The 16,464-nt window shown below is 41.1% G+C and overlaps 1 protein-coding gene and 1 pseudogene across 4 annotated transcripts in view; both read left to right on the top strand.

Moving 5' to 3' along the window:
- Positions 1 to 16,464, top strand: part of TGFBR3 (transforming growth factor beta receptor 3) — a 205,943-nt gene that overhangs the window by 98,717 nt on the left and 90,762 nt on the right. The gene's annotated exons all lie outside the window — the stretch shown is intronic.
- Positions 13,238 to 13,692, top strand: LOC121027469 (60S ribosomal protein L17-like; annotated as a pseudogene).

Below are 16,464 nucleotides of genomic sequence, written 5' to 3'. Positions count from 1 at the left end.
AAAGTATCCAGAGCCCTGTGTCAGTCTTTCCCCAGTCCATTTCTGAATTTTTGTTACATTTTTCTCTACTCTTACAGATTGTAGTCATCTGCTAGTAAACTAGTTAGTCCTTTCCCTCAGCTGGGTAAAAAGCTGTAAGTGGTTTTCAACTCCATGCAGCTCCCTTGGGTAACTCATATGACCTGAGCCAGATTTGAAGTAAGGCCATTAACAATGATCTGTCCTGGGGCCACCTGGGTGGCTCAGTTGGTTAAGCGACTGACTTCAGCTCAGGTCATGATCTCACTGCTTGTGGGTTTGAGCCCCACGTCAGGGCTGTGTGCTGACAGCTCAGAGCCTGCTTCAAATTCTGGGTCTCCCTCTCTCTCAGCCCCTACCCTACTAATGCTCTGTCTCTCTCTCTCTCTCTCAAAAATAAACAAAATTTAAAAAAAAAAAAAAAAAAAAGGAAAGAATGATCTGTCCTCATGATGTAGGGGATGATTCCCAGCCAATTCTTAATATGGCTGGAATTAATTAGCCTTGATTCCGCCAATTGAGAGAGGGCATTTTACTCTACCCTGTATTGTTAAATATCTAATAACTTGATTTTTTTTATTTTGTTTTTTTGCTCAGTGAGCACTTAAAATATCCCTGCCTGTATAGTAATTTGTTCCCTGTTTAATGTGGCTTTTTCCTTTGTTTACTCTGGACTCAAGTCTTTGTAGCTTGTTTTCTAAGTCAGCTCAAAAGTTGCTGGTCATTGGATTTGGCAGCGTTTTCAAGCTTTACCCACCAGAACCCTACAGGAAGTGGTGTGTCGGCCAGAAGAGTCTGTTTATTTAAAGCATGGTGTCCAGCAGAAGCAATCCATTTATGAGGGTCTGTTCTTAAAGGTGCAGGAATCTGAATCTGTGTTTGGAAGACCTGTTGCTTTGACTTCTATTGCAAATGTGTGCTCTGTCTTTTCCTTTCCAGACTGCCAGGGCACCTCAGCTAGACTGGTGGTTAATTGAAATAGTCCTTTCTGAGCTTCTTGGCCTTGTCTGAAATGCTAAAGTATCAATGTCCAGATACTAGATAGCTCTTTTAATCTCTTAAGAATAGGATTGAAAAAGATATTTTTTTTATGAATTGCCTTTTATAAGTTTATTGGTCACTATTTGTTTAATGTTTATTTTTGAGACAGAGAGAGAGAGAGAGAGAGAGAGAGAGAGAGAGAGACAGTGTGAGTGGGGGAGGGGCAGAGAGAGGGAGACACAGAATCTGAAGCAGGCTCCAGACTCTGAGCTGTCAGCACAAAGCCCAGTGTGGGGCTCCAACCCATGAGCTGTGAGATCATGGCCTGAGCCGAATTAGATGCCTAACCAACTGAGCCACCCAGGTGCCCTACCATTTAAAAATATTCTGATAGGGTTTTGCTCTGCATGCCCTCTTGATTTAGAATGCTAAAACTAAGTTGAAATGGCTATACTTTGATTCCTGGGTATGGTTCCTTGCCCACAGTCATCTGGTATTGTCTGGGTTCTAGTCCAAGACTATCCTGCAATAGTGCTTTGTATTAATGGCATTTTTTACCCAAACTCCACAGAGTCGCTTGGCTGAAACTAGAATATTTATACCCTTTGGGGGAAATAGGCAAATGGCAGATATGATTTGGCTTCTGTTGAAGATAGAAAGACTAGCTGGGTTTAACTATGAGCCAAGGAGAGTCACCCACAGGATCCAGGATCACTGCAGTAGCCTAATTCTTGCCTGGAGCCCAAATACCACATTGCACCCATTAAAGTTTAAATTCTCTTTGTTGATAACATGTGTACACTTAATCTGATTCTTTCTGAACTTGCTACAGCAAATTGGTGACGTGGCTGTAGTTTGTATGTGCCTAGCACTGGCCTTGCCACAGAGTAGGTACTCAGTACCTGTACACTGATTTAGATGGAAACAGCATTTCATTATCTTAGAGGTGAGCCCTTGGCAAGTGTGGCCTCCTAGTGATGTGCACACATGTGCAGGTTCCTTGGGAGAGAGGGAAAAAGAAACCTCGCAGCTGAGAGGACTAAGAAATGGGGGGTGGAGAGAAGATGGGATGTCACTTAGCTGTAACCATGCTGCAGGGTGGGGGGTGGTCTTTTAGTGGTCTACAGTTGGATCTTTGTGTGAGGTGGAAGTTGTATTGAGATTTCTACTTCCAAATAGGTACAAAAGAGCTTTGACTTGCTCGAAGTCGGTAGTAAATTTAACAGTTAAGAAGTTAAGAACAATATTTGACACATCCCGCTGCTACTCCTCTCAACCTCAGGTCGATAGACATGCACTAGTGCTTTTCTTGGGAATCAGTAGTTGTTTCTGAGATCAAGGACAAGTCTGAAGTCTGAGGGAGCTGAAGGTCCATCTGGACATGGACATGCACACTTTGGTGTGGTATTTCTGGGTACTTAGGGTGTCCCCTTTGCTTGCCACTTTGAGTTGTAGATTTGGGGACCTTCCAAAGTCAAAGGCGAGTGAAGAGTTTAATTTCCAATGATGAGTCACGCTTGGGCATTTTACCTTTGTCATCTGGCCCCAGAAGACTTAGGGGGGCCAATTGTTCTCCCTTGTATTCTGAACATCCCCCCCCCTCACCGATTTTATCTGGTGCAATTGGCCAAAAGGCTCTACCTGTTCCCCACCGTTAGTTCTTTCTGCCTAGCACCATTTAGAGGTTTTAATACTGGCCCTTTATGACTCTGTAAGTTATTAGTGCGTGTGTTGCTGCTTTGTTTCCTGCTTTCGTATGGGCTGAAGATTCCACTTTTTCTCCCCTTTATCGTTGCTGGTTGTTAAGATAGTGAGAATGTGAATGAAATGGTAATATTACCATTGTGAACAAGTCTTTCTCTGAAAAGATTTTTTTTTTCATTTTTAATGCTGTAAATATCTAATTCCCAGTGTTTTAGTTGGAAGCTGTTCAAATTTCCCAAATCATAAAATCTTTCAAAGCCTTCTCCAAGTTACTTTTTCTTGATTCCATTCTCCTCCTTTTTGCATTAAAAAAAAAGAGAGAAAGAAAGAAACCCAGCCTATTTCCAAATAGGGAAATGACCTCTGTTTATTAGAGACCACAGTGGCATGGACCCCTAACTTGCTGTGAGCTTTTTTGATGTGTTTTGGAGCTGTGTACAAGAGTCCTGTTTAGTCCTGTTTTTGCCATGTGTTTTTATATACATTTCCTAAACACTTTCCCTGGCTCGGTACTATTACTGTGTATAAGTCCTACATGTGTTTCCTATTTTTTATGACTCATACTTACGGTACTCATAAAGATTTATCCTTTATCTTGGCTCTGAGTAATGAGTCCACTTGCACGTTTCCAGCAGAGATGTGGGTTGGGACTTTTGTATTTAATCTTGCAGGGTAGGCCTCTTCAAGGCACAGTGCAGGAAACATGACATATTCATCTGAAGGCACTACTCACTTCTCCTCCCCAAGGGAACAGTCAGCTCAGTTTTCGTGAATTTATTAATTTGTATTTTCCAAGTTTTCCTTTCCCTTTGCCCCTTTTAGCCATTCTGCTGCTTATTGCGAGACCACCATGAGGCAACTAGATGGAACAAATACTCTGCTCCTTTTCCCTGCTGGTCACTTTGTTAAAGGGTTTGGTGGAGGAAGAAACTGAAATAGTTAAGCTGAAATGATATCTGTATTACATGTGGCAGCAAACACCCAGGGGGTCTTCTTGGGTTCAAATACACATTCAGACCCAAGAGCCTATCACAGGCCGCAGGTGGCTTTAGTCTACTTAAAGAGATCTAGGGTGGGGACCACAGCTTACAGCTGGGCAGCCTGACATCTCTCTTTTTCGGATGCCTTGTGGCTGTCTGCACACCAGTTCATATCACCATCCAGAGCTGTCCAGTAGATGGCTCAAATGGCAGGAGATCTACATGGTATGAGTTTGTGTGTCTTGTCCTGGTTTAGAAACTTTATACCTCTGGGGCACCTGGGTGGCTCAGTCGGTTAAGCATCCGACTTCAGCTCAGGTCATGATCTCATGGTTTGTGAGTTCAAGCCCTGCACTGGCCGGGCTCTGTGCTGACAGCTCAGAGCCTGGAGCCTGCTTCGGATTCTGTGTCTCCCTCTCTCTCTGCCCCTCCCCTGCTCAAGCTCTGTCTCTCTCTCTCTCTCTCTCTCTCTCTCTCTCTCTCAAATAAACATTAAAAAAAAAAAAATTAAAAAAAAAAAAAAAGAAACTTTATACCTCCTGGGAGCTAATATGCAACTATGCTCTATAGGAATTGTGTCCATGGTGGCCATGAAGGAAATGCCTGATTTATGAGAGTCACTGCTCTCAGGGAAGCCCCCAAATCTCTCTTTCTATCAAGTATTTTTAATGTTTCCAATGCTAATACAGTTTTCCAGTTAGGGATAGAATTCTATCATGAGCAACTTGCCTTTTATTATAGTTGGCATGTTGTTGTAGATTACCAGGGTTACAGAGTTAAGAGAGTTAACAGAAGATCAAATTCTCATGTAAAGGAGGAATACATTTTGCCAACTCTTTGTCCACACCTGTGGTAGGCTAAAAAATGGCTCCCAAAGATATGCCTACATCCTCTTCCCCAAGATGTTACTACATGAATGTTTTATAGAAAATGCTACTATATGAATGCTTTATAGAACAAGTCTTTGCAAATGTGATTAATTGAAGGATTTTGAGGTGAGAAGATTTTCCTGGATTATCGGCGCAGTGTCTAAATGCAATCACACGTTTCCTTGTAAGACAGAGGTTTAATATAGACAAAAGGGGATAAGGCCGTCTGACTGTGGAGGCAGAGATAGGAGTGACAGGGCCACAAGCCAAGAAATAACAACAGCTGTGGGAGGCCGGAAGAAGCAAGGAGTGGATTCTCTCCTAGAGCTCTGGAGGAACAATGGCCCTGCTGACACCTTGATTTGGGCTCATTAACCTGATTTGGCACAGACTGATTTTGGACGTCTGGCCTCCAGAACTATGAGAGAGTAAATTTCTATTGTTTTAAGCCACCGAATCTTTAGTAACTTGTTACAGCAGCCATAGGAAACTAATACACTCCTGATTTCACATTAGCTTGGGAGATTATCTTGAGTTCCTTCCATGTAGTTCTCCTGCCCCCATTTTGTTCACTGCACGTGTTCTTCATCTCTAAAAAAGACACTACCACCCAGTTGCCAAGCCCAAGAACCTTGGCATTATCCATGACCTCCTGTGTTTTCTCACATGTCACTTGTTTATTCTACCATAAAAATATACTCTGAATCAGCATCTGCTTGACACCCCCCAACACACACACCAACCCTCCCCTCTTCAGTGGAGCCACCATCACATTTTTATTTGAGACACAGTGAACCCCTAGCCCAGATCCCTTCAGAGAGCACAACACGGAGCTAGGGTTCTTGCCTTGCAAACTTGGCTCCACTGTTTATGAGCTGTGTGACTCTGTGCAGGTTTTTTTTGTTTTTTTTTGTTTTTTTTTTTTAATGTTTATTTATTTTTGAGACAGAGAGAGACAGAGCATGAACAGGGGAGGGTCAGAGAGAGAGGGAGACACAGAATCTGAAACAGGCTCCAGGCTCTGAGCTGTCAGCACAGAGCCCGACGCGGGGCTCGAACTCACAGACCGCGAGATCATGACCTGAGCCGAAGTCGGACGCCCAACCGACTGAGCCACCCAGGCGCCCCTGTGCAGGTTTTTAAATAATAGTATCTACTTCATAGATGCTATGCCAATAAAACAGTTAAAATGTGACAGGTGCTTTGAACAGTGTTTGGGCTGTAATCTTACAATGAGTGTTAGCTGCTATCATTATTAACTAATAAGATCTATTCTCCACACAGCAGCCTCAGTCATCCTTTCAAGTCCAAGTCACAAAACTCACCAGCTGAGCTTCCTGCAGTGACTTCTCATTACATTTAGGATAAAATCCCTGGCACAGTGGTCACCCCTCACCCAGCTTCTCACCAATCTTATGGCACTGTAGTTGTTGGGCCTGATGTCCTCCAGAGGCACAGAGCACACTCCTGCCTCCAGTCCTCTGCCTGGAGCGCTTCTCCTTCCTTTCATCCAGTCCCTGCCCTGCTGGTAGCTCCACAGAGAGGCCTTCATTGACCATCCCACTCATTTATTCATTCATTCATTCATTCATTCATTCATTCATTTATAATTTTTAAAATGTTTATTAAAATTTTTTTTTAACGTTTATTTATTTTTGAGAGAGAAAGAGAGAGACAGACAGACAGTGTGAGTGGGGGAGGGGCACAGAGGGAGACACAGAATCCGAAGCAGGCTCCAGGCTCCAAGTTGTCAGCACAGAGCCTGACGTAGGGCGGGAACTCAGGAACCATGAGATCATGACCTCAGCTGAAATCAGACACTCAGCTGACTGAGCCACCCAGGCACCCCAATGTTTATTTATATTTGAGAGAGCAAGCTCGGGAGGAGCAAAGGAGGGAGACAGAGGATCCAAAGTGGGCTCTGTGCTGACAGCAGAGAGCCCAATGGACCTCCTCCTTTAAAATAGCCATACTCACCCCTACTGTCTCCAAACTGTGTTTTACTTTTTAAAAATAACTCCTATCATCTGGGGCGCCTGGGTGGCTCAGTCAGTTGAGTGTTCAACTTTGGCCAGGGTCATGATCTCACGGTCTGTGAGTTCAAGCTTTGTATCAGGCTCTGTGCTCACAGCTTGGAGCCTGGAGCCTGCTTTGGATTCTGTGTCTCCCTCTCTTTCTGACCCTCCCCCACCTATGCTCTGTCTCTCTCATTTTTTTTAAAATAAACTTAAAAAAAAAACCAAAAACAAAAAAACTCCTATCATCTGATAAAATATGACCTGATATTTATATTTAAACGTGTTTGTTGTCTGTCCCTTCTACAAGAATATCCATGAGATGTTTTATTTTGTGCACTGAGATCACCAGTAATTAGAACATACCCAGCATATAGTGAACACTCAATAAAGATATGTGAAATAAATGCTTGAGTGAATGTGCAGAAGTTGATTGTAACAGTCGAGTTTTATTAAATAGACTGTTAGCAATTTTTATTTGGATATTTTATTTTGGAAATAATTATGTTTTCTGAGCAATCTGATTATTGATATTAGTATGTTTGGTTTAGTCATGAAGTAGTGTTTCCTTTAAAAAAATTTTTTTTAATGTTTATTTTTGAGAGAGAGATGGAACATGATCAGGGGAAGGGCAGAGAGAGAGGGAGACCCAGAATCTGAAGTAAGCTCCAGTCTCTGAGCTGTCAGCACAGAGCCCAGTGCAGGGCTCAAACTCACAAATCGTGAGATCATGACCTGAGCCAAAGTCAGATGCTTAACTACTGAGCCACCCAGGTGCCCCAAGTAGTGTTTCCTAATTAAGGTTTCAAGGTGTAGTGAATTGTGAGTGCTAATAGAGAACTTGGCTCTCCATTTATCAAGATCTTTTTTGTTTAAAGTTGAGCAAATCTATAGAACCATGTGAGTCTCAGTTTCTTTATTTGTCAATAAAAAGAGACTGGGAAGATTGAGATTCAGTATTTCTTTCAGTGCAATCTTTTGAGTTTCTTTTCTTTATTTCTTCTTCTTTTTTTTTTTTTTTAGTCTACATTAAGAGTTAAGGTTATATATATATATTTTTTTCAATATATGAAATTTATTGTCAAATTGGTTTCCATACAACACCCAGTGCTCATCCCAAAAGGTGCCCTCCTCAATACCCATCACCCACCCTCTCCTCCCTCCCACCCCCCATCAACCCTCAGTTTGTTCTCAGTTTTTAAGAGTCTCTTATGCTTTGGCTCTCTCCCACTCTAACCTCTTTTTTTTTTTTTGTTAAGGTTATATTTTTAAATATAGTTAGTTAATTCAGGTCTCCAAATTGAAAAACAGCAAAACTTGCATTTAGTACAAAACATCAATTGAAATGTAGATAAAAGTGTTTCTTGGATTGTTAAACTAGAAAATGTTTTTAAGGAAACCCTTAGCATCCAGTGGGAGCCACTTAATAGCTGAAATGTAAACTATGTGTATCTCATATCTTCATGTGTATGTGTGTTTTAAGAAAACCTGGATTAAGTAGGGTTTACAGATCTGGGACAAATCTAGCCTCCAAATACTTGGGAAATGCTTTTGAGTTTGACTGCTTAGATCTTACTGCCTTGTACAATAGAAATTTCATGATTTTCCAAACAGTTTTGCTGTTTTATCAGGACAGGGTACACACAAAGAATTTCCCACTCTCTTTTATTTATTTGAAATACTGAAGATTAGAAGAACTAATCATTTCAGTTTGCCCGAGCAAAGGCCCTTCCTCATGTAATTAGACCCAGGCAGCTGGACAGTCATCAGCAGCAGCCTTCGTAGACTGTGCACCAGTGCAAAGCATTGTGGGAGTGAGGAGAGCAGGAGCTCGTGGAGCTTGTGCTTGGATGTGTACACCAGGGCAGAGAACAACACCTGTAAACAGAAAGGACAGAGACGTTGAAACATATTATTGCTCTAAACACATATGATAAAAACTTAGCCAACCAGGCTTAATCAAGGACAGCTGGGCTGAGATAAACACAGAAGTGCTAAGGAATCAGGCATGTTGGAAGGATGTGGGGCTGGGGCTGGAGGAGGCTTGTTGCTGGAGTAATTGGAGCCAGGTGTGTTAGCCTGGCAATGGTTTTTGGAGGTGAGAATTTGGAGAGGTTTGAAATAGGGATGTGGTTTGGCTGAGAGCTAGAGGGAGAATTTTCCATGACTAGGGGAGGAGGCTGGTAAATAAAATGGAGCCAGTTGAGGAGTATGAAATACGTTGAAGAAAGCAAGTACCTTGGCAGCTGTGAAAGCTTGTGCTTGATAGCCTTGCCCGTTGGTGTTTATGGTGGAGAATGGGCGTTCAACCATGTACTCAGGTCTTCAAAGTTGGATGAATTGGTATAATCTTTAACACTGGGAGGGGCAATTTAGATAGACCTCTAAAGACAAATGTTTGTCCCCAAACCTCCCAGCCACAGATTGGGGAAAATCTCTAGCTCTCCCTCATAACCTGGTGACTTCAGCTGCCTTGGAAGGAGTTCATGGTTTTAGCACTTCCCATGTGTGCCTATTTCTCTAGAGTCATATTCCAGATGGAAAGGCAGGTGACTGAGTTTCTGTTCATACATTTGAGGTTGCTTTGGAGTAGATGAGGTGTTGGGGTTAGGTGTGGAATGAATGTGGTATTCTCAGGACCATGCATTCTTTGTTGGATTCTGAAGTCCCCAGAATTGCAGTGAAATTTGGAGAGTAAGAGTTGGGTCTGCCCAAGTTAGCCTTGCCTGAACAGGAAGATGGTGAAGAAACCTGTGAATCTGTGCTGTCCAAGCTCTGTCTCTTGGGCCTGGTCTTTAAGGAGACCCAGATCCCAAAGGTTGAGGGGAAGGCTGGGAAATGGCAAAAGAAATGTTCTTTATTTGGAAGCCAGGTGGCTGAGGATCAAGTATGCAGATGTCATTGGTTTCTCATCCTACTTCAAAATCCAAGTACCTACAGGCAGGAGGTAATAGTAGCACACTGATCAGGGCCAAAATCAAACACTGGTAAGCTGCTTCTTCAGAGGATTATGAAAACTGGCATTTTGGTCCGTCTTCTCAACACCCTTGCAAAGGACTTGTTGTTAGCTCTAGTTTACAGGCATGGAAATTGAGGCTGAGAGGCTAAATACTCTACTCTAGGTCCGGAGTTTGGAAGTAGTTGGCAGAGCCCAAGCTTGTATCTGCAGCACATAATTCCTATAGATGGGGTCAATGTGCAGTATCTTTGGGCAAGGTGGGTTTTCCCAAGGTTTAGACATTTATTCAATCATTGAATCAGTATTTATTAAGCGCCTGTTATTGTCAGGCACAGTACCAGGCATTGGTGGCCCTGACACTCCTAATCTTGAGAATTTGCCAAAGGTAGCAAAGATATAGCAGATAGTGAATTCTTCCCCTGATCTTGCTCCCATTGAGATGATCTCAGTCATTTTGCTCTCCTTAACCGTGAGCTTAAATATTGCTCCTGGTGTTGTTTGTTGACTCAGTCATATTGGAAAGGTGGGTATTTGAACTACAATGAAATAGCCATCTGGTAAGTATTACATGTAAATAGCTGGGTTGTCATCTATAGGTTAAGAGCTTAGAAAGAGGGGCAGGTTGGGACGTCCTGTTACTAACGATAGTTCTTTTCTATACAAACAACTCTCTCTACTGGATTATCTGTGCCAAAATATTACCAAATAGCTTGGAAACAGGTTAGTGTTTTGCCCTTTAGGGATAAAAAGACCATGGAGTTGAATTTGGAAAGGAATCTTGGAAAATGTTTCAATAAAAATATATCATTCACATGCCCAAAAATTCAGCACTCCAGGGCTCCTGCTGGCAGAATCAGGTGAACTTTGAAATATATTATGACTTGATCTTGGATTCTTGCATATCTTAAGTAGGCTGAGAGTTATTTTTGTTTTATTGGCAATGACCTTTTATCAGAAATACCTAGCAGATATGCTTTAGATAGAAGCCAGTAGGCTTTCTGGTAATTTTCTATATATACACCTGCCTTCTTTCCCTTTCAATTTTATATAAAAACATAAATGGAGAGATTTCTCAGCATCATGTTGTGGAATCTACCCCATATGTTGGTTCATTTTTCCTTTGTCTTTCATACACTGATTCATTTATTCGTTCTAAAAATGTATGAGTGTTTACCAGGTGCAGGCATTGTTCTGGGACTAGAGATACAGTGGTAAGTAAGGCAGAATTTCAGCCTTCATAGTGCTTATGTTGTTTTGAACATAGGGTACCCATTTAGGATACAGGAAGGGGTGGTTGTTAGGGTGGTTAGGAAAGGCTTCTTTGAGGAGGTGCACTTGAACAGAGACTTGAATGATGAAAAGGAGTCATGCACAGGTCCAAGGGAAGAATAGGCCAGATGAAGGACCTGCTGATGTCAAAGCCCTAAGCTTGGAAGCAGCTTGTTGGAGGTAAGTAAGAAGGCTGGGGTGGCTGGAGTAGAGTGAGCAAGGAGGAAAGCAATAGGAGATGGGATGAGTTAGTTAAGGGACAGATCATGTGGTGCTTTGCAGGGGGCAAAGTTATTTCTTGGCGTTTCTTATGTTTCTCTGTTCTTATCCACTAGTTAAAGGCTGGCTCTAAATTCAGAAGACTTGGGGAAGCCCTTCTTTTCCAATAGTAGAGAGTTGGTTCTATAAAGAAAGACGTAGATAGTTTATTAGTAAGATAAGTAGAAGCTAGATTATTGGAATGGTTATTTGAGTTCTAGTCTCCATGATGCCATAACCAGCATGGAACTTGGGCATACCATTACCTCTTCAGGTTTCAGTTTCCTTATCTACAACAAATATTTGAAGTAGAATATCTCTAACGTCTCTTCTATCACTAAAAATCAGTGGCTTTATTATACACAAATTTGATTTTGTGTTTTTTCCTCTGGCTTCTTTCAGAATTTTATCAGATCTGTTTGCAGTAACCAAGTCCAGTGGTTGTAATTTCACCCTTTTCCCTATTCTTTTGCTTCTGTAACAGACAGTAAAGTATTTGGGTGAAAAATGGCAGGAAGAAGTAAAACAAGTGGAATAAAAATGAGAGAACTTCATAACTTTGCACCTTGGATCCAGAGCTGGCCAGTGTGCCTAACAGTGACCATTTAGCACATTGCCCGTTGACCTAAAAGAATTCCCAGTCACCAAATGAGTCAGTTGTAATGACTGAGACTTGTTCCCAGCCTAAGGATTTATGGTTAACTAAGAGCAGCCATTGTCTTTATTAAGGAGGATTATCCCAACAAAATTGTTTTTAGAACCTGACATTTTTAGAACCTGATATTGTTTGCATTGACTCTTCTAAAATCATATATTTTTTTTTTTATTTATCGGAAGTTCTGTATTTCAATAGTAACTAGAAAAATCTGCCAGTCTTCCTGCAATTCGGTCTAAATCATGAAGCTCTCTCGTTGAAAGGTATGTCTAGAAGAAATTAGCAAAATCAAATAAATTAACTTGTCTCATTATCTTGTCAACACTACCTACTTTGAAAGACCACTATAAATCTTTATTTGCCCTTAGGATTAACTTTGAGTATTTCATGATTTGTTTTCTTTCTGCCAAGCCTAAAGGACTACAGGGCATACACTGACCCGAAGTTAAAGTAAAAATTAAAAAAAAAAAAAAATGTGGTGTGGGGTAGGAAAGAAATTCTCTAAGACATGTTCACACTGGTCTGAAAAGTTCAATAAATTCATTTTGGAATATTTTCAGTTTTTGAAAGAGGAAAAATCTTCTGTTTTGTTCTTTTGTATTTACTTTGGCAGATTAACCTAAACTTCTGTCCGTCTTTTCATTGAGTACACAAGCCATTTAGTGTGACCTGGCATTTCTGAACGGATGGTTCAGTCACATCAGGCCATTTTTTCTTGTCAGCTACATCTCTTCCTAGAGATCTGACATAAAGACTTGTTACTGTCAGTTGGTCACATAACTAGGCTTTGTTCTAGCCTCTTCATTCATGGGGAAACTGAATCCCGAAGTAAGATTCTTCGGCAGAACTTTACCCCCAAGTGAATGCTATGTCCAGAGTCTCACACTGGAAGGAATACAAGATTGGGAAGCATCACTGTTAGTGGTCGTGTAGTAGTGAAAGTTCCTTTTCTCCATTTCTCAGCCAACGATAATTAACTGCTTCTCCCTGACGGCAGACAAATCATTTTCTGTAAATCAGACAATCCTGTTTTCATTCCAGAATTGCTTACCAACAGTTTACTTGATTTTTCAAAAAGTGGGAGAGATTATGACCCCAAACTGTTTCAGGTTTGTACTGGAAACTTGTTAGGTCTTGTGAAGACTTAGGAGGGCGTCTCAAGAAGACATTCATAGGATGAAGAATGTCAGAGCTGTTTTCCTTTAGGGATGGTAAAGTAGAGGCAGAGATAAAGGACTGTTGGACGTACTTCTTCTACAGGAGAGAACAAAGGATCGGAGATAAAGATTTTTGCATATAACTGGGACCAGAGTTACCCAGCCCTGTGAGTTGTTCCTTGTAAAAAGTGTTGAAGGCGGAGTGCACGTGAATTCTCCCAGGAGCCACTGCTCTTCCTCTTCCCATAAGCGGCCTGAGGTGATCTCTGAAACTTGTTCGCTATTCACTTGACCCCGGAAAACCCGACAAAATCATGCAAAGCAAGAGGTTCAAATCTTTGTGTTCACTTTAAGAACACATAGGAAACTGCCTAGGCCATCAAGGGTATGCATATCCGAAAAGCCACCAAGTATCTGAAAATGTCACTTCACAGAAGCAATGTGTGCTATTCTGATGCTACAGTGGTGGAGTTGGTAGGTGTGCCCAGGCCAAACAGTGGGGCAGGACACAGGGTCGGTGGCCCAAAAAGAACTGCTGAATTTTTACTGCACACGCTTAAAAATGCAGAGAGTAATGCTGAACTTAAGGGTTTAGATGTAGATTCTCTGGTCATTGAGCACATCCAGGTGAACAAAGCCCCCAAAATGCGGCGTAGAACCTACAGGGCTCAAGGTCAGATTAACCCATACGTGAGCTCTCCCTGCCACATTGAGATGATCCTTACTGAAAAAGAGCAGATTGTTCCTAAACCAGAAGAGGAGGTTGCACAGAAGAAAAAGATATCCAGAAGAAACTGAAGAAACAAAAACTTATGGCCCGGGAGTAAATTCTGCATAAAATACATGCAAATAAAAGTAAAAACAGAAAGAAAAAAAAAAAGTGTTGAAGGCAAGTACCTCAGAGTAGTTTCTGATTCTTTGATTGTTTTTCGGTTAAAATATACCCCAAACTCATCAAGTGTTTCTTGAAGGCTTGTGAGCTGGGAACAAACCCAGGGAATGAATTCCTTAGGTTCGAGAGACTTGGATTGGAGGAGTAAAGTTTAATTTCCTTACCTTGTGAGATACTCCTTGGTAATTCAGTAATGACACCATATAAAATTTGGAACAGGATCCAAAATGGGATTTTTTTTTTTTTTTTAGCTCAATTACCAATATATATTCTTTTGGGCAAATAAGTGAAGCAATTGAAGTGGATTTAATAAATTAATGCATTAATGTCATTAAGTGATACCTGATATGCTAGAAATAGATGTACCCTTTATTTTTCAGGAGGCAAGCCATGGTCACAGGTCAGTGAATTATATTACATGGTATTCTTTCTTTGCCTTCACTGATTAGTTAAGCTTGGCTTTCATGGCCCATTGATATCTGGCTGCAGTCTACCTTTCCAATTTTATTTCTCTATATTCTTTTCTACATTTCCTCAGCTTCATGTGAATTAAGTGTTCCCCACACCTTTCCATGTTCCCTCTCCTGCTTTGATATTTCTCTTGAGGCTCTCCCTGCCCGTGTCCTCTTAATTCTTCCTGTTCTGCCCTGTTTACCCTCAGGACCCAGTGAAGTGACCCCCTTTCTCCTCCCATATTTACATCTGTATATTATCTTTTTCATCCTTTAAACTGTGAATTTCTTGAGAACAAATTTTGTACCTACTTTGCATTTGAAGTCCTTACAGAGTGGCATTTCCCAAAAATACATTTATGTGTTCTGTCTTCACAGTTTTTGCTGAGTTCATATACTACCTGTATTATGTACTACCAGTATTTCTCTTTAAATTAAAGAAAAGAAAAACTGGCTTTACCCTAACATCTTCAACGTGAAGTTATGTTTTTAATACCCATGAAAATGAAGACATAAACTATATATAAAAATTTCTTCTTTCTTTTTTTTTTTTAATTTGTTTTAATGTTTATCTTTGAGAGAGAGAGACAGAGACAGAGACAGAGTGCGAGCAGGGGAGAGGCAGAGAGAGAGGGAGACGGAATCTGAAGTAGGCTCCAGGCTCTGAGCTCTAAGCACAGATCCTGATGTGGGGCTCAAACCCACAGAATGTGAGATCATGTCCTGAGCCAAAGTCGGACGCCCAACTGACTGAGCCACCCAGGCGCCCCCAAAAATTTCTTATTTCTTAACATTTCTTAGTTGTCACCATGCTTTGGGAAAGATTGATTTGCCAAGTGCCTTACACATACTAGCTAGCCATTTAGTATCTGCCGAATGAAAAAATGGCTGCACAAAGCATATGAATTAAGAACCTTTTCTCCCTGTTAGCTTAGTAACTTCACAGCTATTAACCTGGAGATGAAACAAGGAGAAGCCAGAAAAGACACAGCAAGCCTTTAAGTGGAGCCATTCATTCCTACCTGTGAAGCAATTTGTGTTAGATATTACTAATTACTTCCTTATGTAATGCAAACTGCTGGGCCAGTGGGGCCTGTGGATAGCTGACTCCCTGCTGATTGAGTGAGCATCTTGTTTGAAACCCCAGAAACTGTGCAAGGGGACCCCCTCTCCACAATAGGTTCAGGAAGTAGCACTATACATGGAATGCATCTAGAGGAGAGGAACGTGATAAGTGTGTGCACATATCACATTGTTCTAATCAAATTTCTTAATGTTCTGTTCGAGGTAATTTGAGTTACAGATCTCTCCCTACCAATTTTTGTTTATGAATGCCTTGTGTACTGCCAGTATAATTGAGTTCTGAAGATATTTTCTATGAATTCTGGCTAACGGAAATGATATATTTTCTTACCTTTTGAGGTTGTTGTCAGGCTACTCAGGTGTACCACTTTGAGCTCCTTAAAATAATACATTACAGTACAATACAATACAATAAAATGTTCTGTGTATTCAAGCTATAGTAACATAGTTAATAATTAACTGCAATAATCTTAATAAAACTTAAAGGCTTTTGTAAATTCCTGAAGAAATTTGTTTCTGAGTTGCTATACTTTATAGTTGCTGCTTGTATATAGTAAAGAAATAATAAATTATAGTTCCTTATTTGCTTTTTAAACTATAGCATAGGGGTGCCTCGGTGGCTCAGTCAGTTGAGCATCCAACTCTTGCTTTTTCAGCTCAGGTCATGATCTCAAAGAACTGTGATATCGAGCCCCGTGTTGGGCTCTATGCTGACAGTGGGGAGCCTGCTTGGGATTGTCTCTTTCCCTCTCTGTGCCCCTCTCCCACGTGTACATGTGATAGAGAAAGTGCAAGCAGAGGAGGGGCAGAGAGAGAAAGAGAGAATCCCAAGCAGGCTCCCAACTACCAGCACAAAGCCCAATGTGGGGCTTGAACCCACAAACTGAGATCATGACCCTAGCTGAAATCAAGAGTCAGACACTTAAACAACTGAGCCATCAAGGTACCCCAAACATTAAAAACAAACAAACAAACAAACAAACAAACACCAAACTGTAGCATAGATTATTAAATTAGAGACCCTAGAACAGGTTGTTTTCTTATTTAGTGTTAAATGAGGTTTAGATTATTTTTTTCTTAAATTTATAGAAAGGAATTAGTCCATGTAAGGTCAATATGGCATGAAGTCTAAGGTTTTTATCAGAAAAACCTCTCCCCCTTCTTCTCCCCCC

Source organism: Herpailurus yagouaroundi, unplaced genomic scaffold (genome assembly GCF_014898765.1).
Source record: "Herpailurus yagouaroundi ecotype Mexico unplaced genomic scaffold, PumYag 77, whole genome shotgun sequence".
NCBI classification, from domain to species: domain Eukaryota; kingdom Metazoa; phylum Chordata; class Mammalia; order Carnivora; family Felidae; genus Herpailurus; species Herpailurus yagouaroundi.
The sequence above is the reverse complement of the archived record's forward strand: the minus strand, read 5'-3'. Positions and strand labels throughout refer to the sequence as shown.